Source organism: Cydia fagiglandana, chromosome 11, assembly GCF_963556715.1.
Source record: "Cydia fagiglandana chromosome 11, ilCydFagi1.1, whole genome shotgun sequence".
NCBI lineage: Eukaryota > Metazoa > Arthropoda > Insecta > Lepidoptera > Tortricidae > Cydia > Cydia fagiglandana.
In genome coordinates, this window is record NC_085942.1 from 20,244,412 (window position 1) to 20,259,822 (window position 15,411).

Below are 15,411 nucleotides of genomic sequence, written 5' to 3' on the forward strand. Positions count from 1 at the left end.
TTGTAGGTGGACCTTAACCCGTTGGAACAACGGCTACGAATAGTCCGTTAATAGTGTGGATGATAGTAACATCGCCGTTTAGATGTGCAGGATCTCTTTGCTTGTTATGATTTGGTTCCGATATCGGAATTTGTTCTTCTAAAGTGTTTGTAGTGGGATTGTATTGGCAAACTGCCAATAGTATGAGAGTATGAGGTATTTACGGTTAATAGATTCTTGTGTTATGATACCATTAGTTAGTTTATTACTTGGATTCAGATTATTACTATGCCCAAACAGAGTACCTATCATGCACCTACTTTACAATCCCTTTTAAAAATGAATATATAATAACATAAGAATATGAATATTAATAAGTAAATCTTTACACGAATATATCTGGCCCTTTTAAATCTTATAATATAGCGTCGCTACAAGCAGCATAAAGTGCGTACCTACGTCATAGTAAAATAAAATTTTAGTACCGGCCATGTCAACGACCAATTTCTAAATATTCCTTAATGGAATCATATGCAAATCATTCCCCCTTTTTGATGTAAATATTTTATTGCATTTGAAATAAATTACCTAGCACATTTGTGAATTTTTTTCGCCATTTTTTACTCTCAACGTCAGTCGTCAAAGAGTATTCTCTGCCAGTAAAATAAATAAGTACCCACTTACAATTATACCACAAAAATGCCCAATACTGCATTCTATTTCTGCGTTTAATTGACCTCCGAATCCTTTTAGCCAAAAGTCAAATCTTATAATTAAGTTGGACACAACATGCTGAAGTTTAGAGCACTCGACTTTCTCATTTTAACTAAAATGGTTGCGAAACGATGAGGTGATGTTCGATCAGTGGAGGCATTTGTCCCTCGTAGGCCGTTCACCGGCTACGTGCATAAATAATCGTCCATAATCACTTTTTATCCGCGACACACCATTTAAGCGTCTCTTGATCTCCTACTTATTCGGAATTCCTGTACGTTTCATATTTATATCGACCTTATCTCGTTGCAATAAGATTCAGTTGCGATCAAGTAATTGTGTCAACGATGTCAGTAACACTTCTGGTCGTTGGGTGGATTTATGTCCTTGCAATAAGGTATAAATTGTCAATTAACGTCGACGATGATACCAGAATATTTAAGATTTATTTTTGTTCCAGATATTGGTGCTTCGGATCTGATGAGAGTGATGAGCCAGTGACTTCGTGATATAAATGTAAGTTTAACTAACTAAATTTAAGCGTTAACTTTTACAAAATTACGATCAAAGATCACTGTATGATTGACCGTTGATTGTTGAGAGGCCTATGCTCAGCAGTGGGCGATAAAGGGCTGATATGATGATGATGATGATGATTGACCGTTTCTAATGACATCACGAATGCTCAAATAAGTACCTGTATTTGTTACTGATGGGCGACTTGTCTCATAAACCTAGCTGTTTAAGGCTGTCATTTTAAAAAGACCTGCAATAACATGAAAGTCATGAACATTCAAGTAAGATACGTATATCTATGACTGGTACTAGTTTAGTTGCTTCAAAATTGTACCTAATACAAAGGAATTAGAGCAAATAGAAGTTTTACATCAGGAACCGTTACCGGTGTAGCTAAAAATCAAAATATCTCATAACATTCACATTTGATATAATAGAATAGTATTTAGGTAAGGATAATGTTTGATCAGATCAGCTAAATTTAGTGCAAAAATTAAACATAAACAACCGTGATACCGAAATTGGATACCGGTTAATTTGTATGTAAAATATACCGGTAATTTGGTCCCTGTTTTACATAAAAAACTTCTACTGGCAACTGGACAGTCTGTACCTGACATAAGTAATATTGTTGACGGTCAGTCGGCTCGGCTCGGCCGGCGGATCGCGGTGTCAGCGTATGAACCGCCTAATAGCATTATTTACGCGATTAAAATTCCGAAGTAGTATAATAAAACGGTATAACGTGTCATCACCTTAATGGACGCCGTGTTTATTGGCTGTAAACGTTACTCGCTTTGTATCCTATATCGCTGTTCGCGGCTAATTTATTATTGTTTATATTATGTATTTTATGTCATCCTTAGGACAATGTAGAATGATGTGTACAACTGTACATATTGCTCTTCGCCGAAAACTGCCGCAGAAGTTTGTAATTTTGCTGACCAAAATTAAATAAATTACTGGCTATCTGAGTCCTCTCTGCAAAATAGAGGGATCTTTCGTGGTAACATTAAAATACAAATAATTAATAAATGATTAAGTACTTATATTTTTTTAGAATAAAAGTATTGTACCTACAGTGGTTGCTCTTAAACACTAAGAATTATTATTAGAGAAAAATGGTTTACAAATGCCTGTAGTAGGATTTTCTGTGTTGCAGGTAGCGAAGAACAATAATATTTTTTTAATTTTAAATACATGCTTCTAAAGCAATATGTATTCAAGGAATGATCAACGACATTTAAAAATATGTTATAACTGACATTTAGTTTGACCTATATGCATACAACACACACGTATTTAAATCGCTCGATGTATTCATAAATCCTTCTATAAATAGGTATTTATTTGGGTGCCCAACAAGATTTCAAGCAGGCTAGTAAATTGTCGGGCTGTAAGGTAGTATGCTGACAAACTACTTATTTGGCTGATCAAAATACATTAATATTCTTGCCGACCAATATGTGAATATATTGCTGACTTCAATAATACCCAAGTTAATTCGTTTTACATTCCAGTTGCAATAGTTTAATAGCTTTAGGGTCCATTTACCTGCCATTACTCGTTTAGTTACATACTTACCTTTACCTACTCGATGTCATAAAAACCGTGTCCTAATTCTAACCGTATTTCTAGTTACTGCAACATTGTACTCTTACTAGTTACCATCATTTACGTAATAATCCAACATTATAGTAATAAACACTGGTTTAGCACAGAAAATATCGCAATAAATATCGCAATACTAATGTCTCAGTGATCCCGATCTCATCTGTTATCTAGATCTCATTGTCACGTTTCATCTTATCTGTGTAGTTGTGGGTTGGAGAGGGACGGGGTTATTTTATTTTGAAATGTAATTATTGCGAGTTAATGAGAGTACCTAGTTCTGGGAAGGCAATTTGCGAGGATGCGAGGTGGTTGCGAAATTTGCGATTTGCGCCGAGATCCGACTGTATGTATTTGTGGTGTTGCGAAGGAATCAAGTAATTTAAGAAATACACCTGGAATGGAAATCATGGAATATGAGATACAAAAAACAATTGCATTTATCTAACTAGAGTGAGCTGAGTTTTGCCGATTTAAAATAATGTTTTTTTTTCAATGATTGGGTTAAGTACCACCTAGGTATAGCTGTGACGGTGTGCCATGGAGCTTTGATTCCCACCACTTTGCCTAGTTTTTAGACAGTTAAGTATGCTTTCTTCCCATAGTTCATGATGAAAAGGGGAGCCAAATTTACTCTGTCTTAGGTACCTATTGCCTAAATTTTGAGGCGCCGACACTGGACGATAGTAGGTAGATATAAGATCACCTACTGAGTAGGTATACGTAGTACGGTTACGGTTATATTACCTACGTAGAGTTGAAAAGTGACTGACATCATCATACATTGAAAATCTGGTGGTTTTCACACATAATTGAGTTCTTCTAATGAGGAGTTACTCTGAAGAACGACCAAAAATACTTAAAACCTTTTATCCAAGCACATTGCTGTAACATTTCATAAGTTTCATGTACCGCCTCGTAAGTATTGTTTTATCAGTAACATCGCCATCGATTAGACTCGCTGCGCCGGCGCCGCCCCCGCGCCACCTTACCTACATTCTATATGCTAGTCGAAACCTCTTCCAATGGCGACCACAACAACACTTAGAAATTTGCATGTTGATTTACCACTTGGTGTTAGATTTTATAAGCGAACTAAAGGAATGTTTCAGTAACATGGAAGAGTGATAGAGAGACAAAGAGTTTCGTTGTCGTAGCGCAAGCGATTGTCACCTTGGCTAGGCACCAAGGTATGAAAATAGAAACTACAGTCTAAATACAAATATTTGTAAACTCCAAAAACAAGTATTTATCTATTTATCTTTACCGACACCAAGGTCTAGGTATACTAGTTAGATTCGAGCAACAACCGAGACAAAATATCTTGGGAATGAAATACTCACAGCATGCGTTCGCGATTATGCACGCGTCTCCACGCATGCAGCTTATCAAAGCTCATTCCATACTCAAGCTTACCTAATGTAAACCTTATATTTACACCTTTTAGATCTATTTTTCAATGAACAAACGGTTTTTTGAAAAATCGTACTTGTTTGTTTGCAGGTGAACATTATGCTAGTATGTAATTTGTATGATACACGATGTACTGATTTGAGAGGGGTGGTCGGCTGGAGATGGCTATTATGTTTTAGTCTCGCTATTGTTTGAGTGAAAACTATAGTGTAATATTCTATCAGATTATGTATGTGAGATATGCAGCTTTCTCAATATGCTTGTGATTATTTTCTTTAGATAGTTAGGTGGTAGGTAGGTAGGTTAAAATGTCTTATTAATAACTCAGATTGATGACGCCGATACATCGTCTAAATAAACATTTATTTTTGAATTGTGTCCTCTATGTGGCGGTGGTTATTTTCCTTAGGGTATTCTGCAATCTACACTAAACGAAGAACTATTGTTTTGCGAAATATCCCAAAAAGGCGTTGAAGACTACCTGTTGAAAATTGTTACTCATTTCGTCTAACTAGACATACGAGTAGATGCGCGGTTTTAAGTAAATAACAGTACCTACTTAATATTTTTGGTCCAAAGATCTCATCTCCCTAAAACTTTCCAGTCTTAACTTACAAACAATAAAGCGGGAAATTTATAGATAACATTATGACTAGTTCAGAATTGAATTTAAGGCCGGGTTTCACCGTTAACATGCTGTCTTGTATGCCGTATGGCAAATTGAATGGAAATGAGCATCTAATACGGAGCTGAATGAATTTAATGTGGTTGTGAGCTTTGTTCACACGCCGTCATGATATTAGCTTGGATGAGTTATGGCTGACAGATATCTTTAGTGGATAAATGGATTACCGTTAACCGATTTCATAAAGGAGGCTGTTGGAAACTTTGTTTGTTTTCTGATTTGTGGAAGATAATCGAATAAGCGATGGAAAATTCATTTTTTAATTGAAAGGCTATCTGTACTTCACAGTTGGTTACATTGTCACCACGTCAGAATCTGATAAACAGTAAGATTTTTGAGAAATCGAGGGAACTATCCAAATTTGTTACAGTCAGCGAAACGGTCAACTCAGCATCCCTGCATACAAATGCAAGGGCCCTAAGCTAATAAATAGTTTAGTGCGTTTTAATGTATTTTGGGTAACAGTAACGCACGTATATTTTATCAGCCTACCGAACCTAACCTAACCTAACCAAACTGCTAAGCTAATACCATGTTCCGTCATGAACTATTAGAGTTTTGTGAAGTTGTGATAGAGTGCCTGTATAGTGAAGATTACTGGTTACCAGTGTTACCACTCCTCCGCAAGAGCCAGTGTGTTCTCGCCCTAGCCCGCTATAGTTCGCGATGTGTCGTGTCCGGCACCGCATTATGCCAGCGAAATGCATAACATGCAGTGCCGGATATTAATCTCTTCACTGCAAACTGTATTTCTTGCACTTACCTACTATACGAACCTCGTATCTTATACTCTCCCTCAAGCGTGAAATCAACCTTATACTCCTTTAATAAAGTTAGATTTACATTAGATTGTGTACGGGAGGTGCGAATGTTGGCAGTTTAGTTACGGACGTCTCATGCATGTTTTTCTGCTGACAATGGGCTTCAAGCCGTGTTCTTGTTCGGTACCGATCTGCGAAGAATCCTCACATTTACAAGTTTTTTTTAACTCGCCGTAATTGTAATATGTGTGTATATTCGTGTGGAGCATCTTTTCCACCTCTAATTGGTACTCACACAAATTAATAATTATCCTAATGGTGCCGAGTTTTGCAAAAGTGGTTAGGTATACAATCGCCATTTGTTTTGTTGAAACAAGTGAGACTTTTCTCCTGCCCGACAGAATCCTAAACAGCAAACTATGATACAATACAATGTATCCCTACTTAAAACTCACGCACCTCTTTCCAGTATTTTTGTTCGAAGTTTTTACGCCTGACGACAAGCTCTTATGTGCATAACCGTATAGTAAAATAATGGGAAATGTTACTGTGATGTTAATTATGCAAGGTTTCTCTTGTTTGGGTCAGTTTTGGGGTAAACTATCGTGTGAGGTTTTGACGGTTCTCGACTGTAATGCGATGACAATACAATATCTTGACACATAGTGTAGTAAACGAAGCAAGTTGTTGTATGGAGACCCATGCATTAATTTCTCAGTCGATGAAATCTTGCTTGGTTATTGTATAGTATGAGCCGAAACTAACATATAAATATCCAAAAAAAAAACCACTCCTAAGTTAGGTATTTATACGTAAAAATACAAATCTGTTTATATATTGAACCGAGTAATTCCTCCGTCCAAAATTATTTTACCAAATAAGTTATTTGTATCAGAATGTGATACTAGAAAAAAATCTAAAACTTTTGTCAAACATGAGAATATTTTTTTTACGATAATTCCTTTTTTGGCGCTCATTTTCATCGGAAAATTGCTCTGCCATTTTTTCCTTCGTATATGATCTTAGAATATAATTTGGCGTAGTGGGTAAGAAAATCAAAAAAAAAAATGCATACCCAAGTTTATGTATTTTAGAACTATAAAAAACTGAGAGTGGAAAATTTCTCAGCCTGATTTCTTTTTATTTTAAATATATACTAAGTAGTCACGTATATACTTAAATCCAAAATATCCAAAAGAACTGTCATCCCTTGTACACCCCGCTCCCTATACACTGCTCCCGATATGTTTAGTTTTGAATACGCTCGTTATTTTTTTGGATGTTTTTATAGTTGAATGGAAAGAAAACTGTGAACTTAATTCAATAAATAAAATGGATAGAGAAATTTTCCACAGCGAGTAAAAAGGCAATTTCTGAAAAAAAGTATAGTTACATGGTAAATTTTTTAGATTTTCAATTTGTATGTATAAATCGGCAATAAAATGGCATTCCAGTGAAAAAATTAGACTGAGCAATTTTCCGGCCCAAGCCACGCCAAAAAATTATATTTTGTTCATATTGGTATTTCTACGGGGATTTTTTTTTTTGATATTTCATATATTGTTGCAATACGTTACATGAACATGTCCGGAGAAGAAAGTTTAAACGGAGCAATTTTTCGTAAAAAGATATTAACGATTTAAGACTTTAGGTATTTACTTAAATACTATTATTATTATTCTTTGGAAATTTATACAATACTTTTTATTTATTGATACTTTATCATACTGTAAAGCTTTTTCTGGCTGAGGAATTACTGCGGGGTCCACTACCTTTATTTACTACACTAACAATGACGGTACAGGCTACGGTACTCGTAAGAATGGTTTCCGTAAGAGGTGTGTTTTCGCTCATTTTATGGTTATGATGTGACAAAAAGTTGTGATACATGTCAGGTCTCAGAACTCCCGGATTACATGCATAATATTTTTCATCACAAAATTGTTCGAAAATACCTTATTTCATGCAGGCCCATATTGTTCCCGCGGGAGTTATGGATTGTGAAAAAAAGCTATAACTCCCTACATATTCATGGCTTTTTTTATTATGTCACTAATTCGTACAAACCATGTAGGTTATAAGTAAAATACTTTGTTTAAAGTCAAGGTATAAGAGAGTTTTACTTTTAAGATGGGTACCGGCGTTTATTATTTAATAGTTTTGATTATGTTTAAAAATATTTAATTTCATTTATAGCCGTTTAAAATATTTTTACACCATTTTCAATCGTGGTTGAATGCCGGTTAGATCTGTACCATCGATGCATGCCTAACCTGTCAAAAATGACAATAATATGGCGGACGAATTTTTTAATTTTAGTTATAACTGTTATATGGCACACTATACAGACGACAATAAAAGTGGTAGGCTTTGTATAAAAATATCATCCAAAATAAGTGAGCACAGCAAGAACAATAAGTAACAACGAGCAAAAACTATCCTAAAATAATAAAAAAATAGCACAAAATATCTTAAAAATATACTAAATTTTAAAATTACATAAATGATCGTAACATGTTAAATTGCTTACTATGGTTGTTGTGTAGTATGGTGGCCAAGAACTCTAACGACTTGCCTCTTGAAAACCGCTAGCCGTGAGTTGAAAATATCGAGGTCTCTATTTTGTGAAACTAAATCATTGTACTGACGACACATTCTAACGATTGGGTTATAAAAAGATGTATTATTTTTGTAGACTTGAAGGGCGAAAGTCGAGTCAACTTTATGATGAAGAAGTTTGTGTAGGAATAAGAAGTCATGTAGGAGACGGCGAGATTTAAGGAAGGATATGCTAAGTGTATGCTAAGTGTATGTAGTCTTTGTTCATAACTATGACGTATGAGATCAGGTGTCGTTCGAATGTTTGAAATGTCTCCGTATTTAAGAATTATATCGCTTAAAATTTTGTTTGGTGAAAAACATTGTGAGTAACTCCGGGGGTAAGAAAATTGCAAACTCAGGTCTTACATAATTCCAATAATTTAATTTAATGTACTATTGTATTATTTAATTTAAAAATGTATTCTACAATCTTGAGACACTCATTGAGACACAGAATTTTTAATTTTGATTATTTACATTTGAATCTTTTGCTTCTTATTTTATTTTATTGTTAATTTAATTTATTTGACTTGTCGTTTTTAATTTTGAATGTTAATATAAGGTCCTTATTTTTGTACTGTGTGTATATGGACTGTTTGTCTGAAATGGACGTATTGAATTGACTTAAATTGAAATGTGCTTTGATGGTAGTATTTAGTAGTAGTAATCACTTTATTGTACACGACACGGGTTCGCTTAAAATTGACACCTATAAATGATATGATGCCACTCAAAAAAGGTTAATATATTTTTATCTTTATACGACTTACATTTTTAACCGTGATATCGGATATACAACAGATGATAAACTGTATACCTGGAACTCTACATTTTACTTTATCTATAATGAGTGCATGATAATATGATACGTCGATACAATGGCAAAATGCATTTTATTATATTATTCAGTTGATTTCTACTAAGGTAGAAAAGCAAACCCAACAGCTATAAACAGCATATTTATAACCTGTAACAAGTAATTTACACGCATGCGCGGTAATGCGAAGCTTCAACTAATTACAGTAGAAGATAAAGTATGTTATAACCGACTGCTGTAAGGCAGTTTGGCCGTAAGCTAATCCCAATCAGATTTGCATCTGTAGACTACTCACTCCGCAGTACATGTAGCTTTACCAGTATTTTGTCATCATTTTGGCCTTCGTGTATTTTATCATCAGTGTCAGGTGGGACGATAACGTTTTTAAAAACCCGTGTTAGGTCCATGTGAATAAGACCGCACATAACATTTTTGGTAGCGATCACATTTATAGGGCAATTTTTAATTTTTAGGGACAAATTTACTATTCCGCCACAGACCATATAATTGCCCTAAGACGCAGTAAAAAGGAAAAGCTTCGTTCTACCGACCTTCTGTAAGTGGACTAAACACAAGAGTTAGTAGCGACGAAAGACCTTGTAGGTCTTTCATATGGTCTTTCCCACATTGACCTTAAGACAATACGGGAGCGGCAAACAGGACTAGAAGCCTGGCATGGTGAAATCCATGAGTTATGGAATGTACGTCATAATCGCGGCAGTAATGGGGCGGCAAACGTCACTCATCCGAACGTCACATTTAGTGTCGATACTGGTAAAGCCCAAGTTTCTTATACTGTAACATAGCCATCTAACTTCCTAACGAGTCGTAAAGTTAAGCAAACCGAGCGTTTCAATTAATATGTATGCGTACTTACCTCGCCGGCTGATCATTTCCAGTTGCCGATAGACGGTCTATTGGGTCACCCCAAGGAATGCGGTTGCTTGAGACTTTTACTTAGAAATCTAAATATTCTGAGACGGTTTATGAGCAAATCTTAAATATTGCATTTAATTAACTTTAACGTTTAACCATAAAATTCTATTCGAGTGCGTTTCTAGCTCTTTTAAAATTCAAACCGGAGAGCATATCAATTGGAATCATATTAATCTACCTACTACTATTAGGGTGGGAAATGATGATGATGAGAAGTGGTCGTTTACTATCCTCTTCACAGTCTTCACAATACACCTGCGAAAGAATTGAAATTGGATCAAACATATTTCAGTAACGGTATCTTCGGTGGACAATACAATAGAAGTTAATAACCTGGGTACATATACAGTATGTCATGTTTATCTTATTTAAGTCTCAAGTTCTGAAATAATGTATCCCGCCTGAGCGTGCGACGTAAAAATCAGCTTATTCTCTTAAGTTTGCGATGTCTGCAGGCATCTGCATCACTTTCCATGATCGCGTGTACAGCGGCGATAAGTGGTAACAGTGGACACTTCAGCAGCGCACGCACCCGGCATCGATCCGATAAGGCTATGGGAACTAATGGCTTGTTGAGATAGTCCCGGTGGAAGAATCACGTCCGTGTGGCCACTATTAATCGACCGGGCGAAGTGCTAGGGTTATAACTACGGGTGCATTCATGTTTGTAAGTTCCATGATTGTTACTCGATATCTTGAGGATTCTTTGTCAAGTATTCATGAAATTTGAAAAGAATGTTATTCAGATAAATACAATTTTTAACTCAGTTTTTTATTAGCCTTTAGCTATTTAGGCAAAGGCCGCCCCTCGGTTTCTCCACTCGATTCTGTCGGTACCTATTGTCCCACCATTTTAGTTGAAATGCTTCCAAGTCGTCCCGCCGTTCTTACTCGGTCTGCCTGCGCCTCGGCCTGCACGATCTATGATGTTCCGTGGGTTCCACTCGGTAACCATTTTGGCTCACCTTTACGGGCTTTATGATAAAACTATTATCATATTTTAATAATTTTTGCACATAGTTTTAAATATCACTCAGATTAATCTCAACTGTTTCAGAGGTTATAATAATGATCACTTTCCCATATAACCCTGCAACCTAGAAAATAGCGCCGCGCCAACACCGGGTTATCTTTTAATCAGAGTAAACAAGACGACACAAAGCACTTTCTTCGAGTTTCCACAATTAGCGGGCTCTGTGCTAATACGGGGACAGAACTCCTGCGCGCTAGCTACTAGCGGTTAGCCCACTTTGCCCACCACCAACTCATCAATACCTTATTGCACATGTAATTCGCACCCCAGGATCCCATAACTCACACGCAGATTTCCCGATATATGCAATTAATAAAGATCTAACGGCTATCTTCTGAAGTTAATTGACCATTCGTATACCTTATTTCAGAAATAGGGTCTAGAAATACCTACCTAGTTAAATGTTGTTGGTACTTGTTTCCTCCTTAACTGATGACTTATGTGTTTTATAATCTAACGATAAATTGCTTGAAAACATGGAAATGTCCACAGGTCGTGTGCGCTCTAAACTTGTTGAAACATGGCACTATGAAGTAGAAACTGCTTGTCAAGGTGAATCCTACTGAATATTTCATGAACATGAACATATAAATAGAAATGCGTGTAGGTACGAGTACGACATACATGGCGTACTAATAGTTTTCGCTAATGAAAAATGAACGTGTACTTCATATATGGTGCGATATGATCTAGGTACAGGCCGTACAGGTCCAGGCGGCGTTGGCTCCAGCGCTCACTTTCTATTTGTTATCTCGATTGAGGGCTGGGATGACACTACCGTGGGAGCTAGCTGTTCCTAATCGTTTATAGTTAGGCTAAGCAAGCGCCTCAAGCAGACCAGCGTCAGTGTGACCTCATACAAGGCGTCACATACAGTAGTATAGTCTACTTCCATTACATTTCTTATGTAGCTTGTGTGACCGAGTTTACCGTGCGGTTCAAACGAACTACATTATTCTGTGGTTAATATGACGGGTGCTGGTGTGGGATGCCAGAAGTATGGACACACTGGCCCTTCCTTTTCAAATAGCGAAGGGTTTTATCATTGAAAAGAGCTGTTTATATTGGTCTCGGTCACTAATACAGCTTCGTCCTTTTCGGTTATAAAGTATGTAGTCTCATTATGTGCTTTTTCTGTTTTACTTTAGGAAAAAAGAAACAGATTACAAAAAAATACACACACAAAATAGATAATTACACACACATACACACAATATATCGACAAACCACAATCGTAACCTAAAAGTGTATCTGGAATATCTGGATGACAGATGCAACCAAAAATGACGTGATCCCCAAACATAATTTGAGTTTAGTTTGTCGTTTTCACTTGGCCAAGCCCTCTAGTCTAATAGGTGTCTCTCGTGACACTATGCTAGGCGTTGACAACAGCACCGAGTCGCCAATTACTCGTTTTTGCCGTGTTGCGCCCGGGCACGATTAGCCGTTATTTATTTAATTCCGGGGAATGGAAACTTGACGATGTGTTACCATTGACTGGTTCTTAACCTTTTCGCCGCCTAGAATGATAGTACATAATGTGATTATTTTTGTAATTAGCAGGGCTACTTTCTTCTGCCCTACTAGAGCAAAATATAAAGAGTGCCGTACCTATATAGGACATGATGGTCGATCTTGTCTACGAGACAGCGTGATAATTAAAGACAGTGTCCATCGCAATCAATAGCGCAGTGTTAAAAAGTGACGGTTATTTTATCATGTGGATAAAGCAATCCATACTACGCCTGCAGTACTACAACTAATCCTCTAAAATAAAGACAGACTATTTTATTAATTTTGAACCATATTTGGGAAATTTTGGACTATAGTTGGGTGGTTTTACGGTAGTAGTACCTATATCCAGGGATTGTAGGTAACGTCAATATCTTGATTCACTTTACTATACGTGGCAGAAAGACTTAAGATAATCATTTCATTGACATTCTCGTGGCGTAGATGGTGGCGGCCATGAAACGGAGTCCTCATTGCGTTTTACTGTTCCTTTCAAGGACCACCTGTAGTGTTAGGTTAGGATTTAAAAGCAGGGCTAACTTTTGGTGTCGATGACTTTAAACCATACAGTCACAGGTTGATTTCAAATGGTCTTATCGCAAGCAATTACCACTTATACCTCTTAAATTTAACTATGTACTTCGCCATTTGAAATGAGCAGTGCAAGTGCATAACGTCTTTGAGATTGTCATTACAATAAATTGACGTTGTGATTGTTTAGTTGTTGTATTTTCACTATTATACGCAGGATTTACATTTACCACTGTAAAAGAAATCGCTGTAAAATGTCATCTTTACAAGGTTATTGTTTAAATTGTTGGAGGTACGTGACAATAACGTCCATTGCTCTTGCTGCGATTATAATATAGGTAATAGCGAAGATCATCAATATTAAATAGACTGGGTGCAAAACGACGTCATTTGTACGCCATCTGCACTAAAAGTTCGACCCTCGGTAGGAGTAAGGTCGGGATTGTCGGGAACCACTGTGTGACGATCGGTGAGACGTCTATAGCAGGAGATATTGCCTGCTTATTTTAAACCTGCTATCAGATATCGACTTAATACAGTCAATTCAATGCATTTTAATGCTTGAAAGTGGGTCCTAAATGTTTTGAAATTGAGTATTCAAACGTAATGTGTTTGGTATCTAGTATTTTTGAAGTGAATAAGTACTTCTTTAGCGGCGCTGAGCACTTTTACGTTCTAATCTTGTACGGGCTGAAATACGAAGACCTCACAGTTACATTCTAACTTTCTTTTTTATTAGCTTGTAGGAGTGTCCCACTGCTGGGCAAAGGCCTCCCCTCTTTCCCGCCATTTGGTCCTATCCGATGCATACTCCCGCCACTCTTTACAAAATGTATCAAGGTCGTCCCGCCATCTCCGTTTTGGTCTTCCTCTGCCATTCTAACTTTATATCACTCAAATATAATTCAATAAAGCTACATCTTGATGAAATCGCTAATAAAAGTGAACTCTAGTACTGGTGAATAAAACTCAAAATATCATGACCAAATATATTTAGATGCGAGGTCTGCAAGGTAACTTTACAATTTCTATTCGAATTTTAAACAATTAACTCTACAAATTTAAGCTCACTGGCCAGCAATTTCGGAACTAAAGTTTTTCAATAGAAAGGAGGATGGGTCAATTATACATAGTGCTGCAGACATTTTGGACTAGTCATTGAGTTTTCACTTCTGTCGGCACTCCCGGAGTGCAACCCGTTGTTTTTTTTTCGTATGGCTTTTTGTGTTACAGTATTGCAGGGTAAGAAAATGCACTCCTGATGTACGCCAGTAGGTACGTTCTGAAAACTTTCATAATTATTTTCAGCTATTGAGTTGCTCTCAAGAGAAAACTTTTAAACATAGGTTAGACGGAAAGACTAGGCGAGATCTAAGCCCTAGGCGAAATTCAAGCTTAAATAAATGGTCTCTTAGCGGTTACCTACCCACTGTGCAATTTACACTACAGTGCAAATTGCACACTGAACTTCTCCAAATGTCTCGACTATGCATCTTATGTGCTAATAGAATCCGACTAGTACAGCGAAACTCACTGACAATCGATGGACCTTATCTCGTTGCATTAAGATTCATGTTCAGTTAACAACGTGGATGCCTGGACGGGTATTCGCTAAAATGCCACGCTAGGAATTATATTGGCACATCTTGCAGATATGTTGCGTTCGTATCTAATTAAAATTTATGCGTACGCCGTTCGGTTATCTCCTGACTTGTTTATATGCGCTGATAGGTTACGGAGCAGTATTTAGATCATTGCGAGACTGGTAACTCTATACCGTTAGCTTAATCTTAACGATGAAATGGATTTACTGACAGTTGAATATACCTGAGAGAGTGCTGCTGATTTTAAATTAAATAAAGTTAAATCATTATATTGTTAAAGCCTGATAGCAGTGATAGCTACATAAGTACCTAATCAAAATCATCGCCATCTACAGCCGTGTTAAGTAATTCCTTGCTCGAGCGTTTTCCGATCGCGACTGAATCGCATATCGCGACAAAATCGCGAGTCGTAAATCCAGGCAGCCATTGTTGGTCTTATATGGCTCGGCCGAAATAAATCACGATCGGACCATATCGGAGTAATGTTGCGGTTTGTTGCCGGACTGGCGAGTGCTAGTGCAAGCGACTAGTATAAGTAAAATAAATGTATACAGAGAGTGTATACATTTTTTTTATTCATCAAAATTTCCAGAAAATTGAACCGCTAGTTGATTCGTGTGTATCTTCTTGTTGATTTGTGTACGTTTCTTAATCTAACTCCAAGGATAGGGTGGTCCAAATACTTATTCATCTGAACT

General features: G+C 36.8%; 1 protein-coding gene across 1 annotated transcript in view; it reads left to right on the forward strand.

The window, feature by feature from the left end:
* Nucleotides 1-1,153: 1,153 nt before the first annotated feature.
* LOC134669157 (protein N-terminal asparagine amidohydrolase) overlaps nt 1,154-15,411 on the forward strand; it is a 49,230-nt gene continuing 34,972 nt past the window's right edge. The window contains exon 1 of the mRNA XM_063526705.1: nt 1,154-1,209. The gene's annotated coding sequence lies outside the window, so the exon portion shown is untranslated. The remainder of the gene's footprint in view (nt 1,210-15,411) is intronic.